This window comes from Rhincodon typus, chromosome 4, assembly GCF_021869965.1.
Source record: "Rhincodon typus isolate 14 chromosome 4, sRhiTyp1.1, whole genome shotgun sequence".
Lineage (NCBI taxonomy): Eukaryota > Metazoa > Chordata > Chondrichthyes > Orectolobiformes > Rhincodontidae > Rhincodon > Rhincodon typus.
Genome location: NC_063335.1, coordinates 57,980,562 through 57,980,969, shown reverse-complemented (window position 1 = coordinate 57,980,969; position 408 = coordinate 57,980,562). Strand labels below are relative to the sequence as shown.

The 408-nt window shown below is 56.1% G+C and overlaps 1 protein-coding gene across 1 annotated transcript in view; it reads right to left on the bottom strand.

Annotated features, from left to right (window-relative positions):
• The window catches only part of LOC109914186 (dendritic cell-specific transmembrane protein-like), an 18,612-nt gene that overhangs the window by 15,113 nt on the left and 3,091 nt on the right, over positions 1-408 (bottom strand). The window lies entirely within an intron of this gene.

Sequence of the window (408 nt, the reverse complement as noted above, 5' to 3'; positions counted from 1 at the left end):
CATCTGCAATCCGACCCCACCACCAAAGACATTTTTCCCTCCCCACCTTTATCTGCTTTCTGGAGGGACCACTCTTTCCGTGACTCTCTTGTCGGCTCCACATTCCCCTCCAGCCCCACCACACCCGGCACTTTTCCCTGCAACCGCAGGAAGTGCTACACCTGCCCCCACACCTCCTCCCTGACCCCCATCGCAGGCCCCAAGAAGACTTTCCACATCAAGCAGATGTTCAGCTGCACATCTGCTAATGTGGTATACTGCATCCACTGTTCCTGTTGTGGCCTCCTCTACATCGGGGAAACCAAGCGGAGGCCTGGGGACCGCTTTGCAGAACACCTACGCTCGGTTCGCACTAAACAATTGCACCTCCCAGTGGCGAACCATTTCAACTCCCCTTCCCATTCCTCA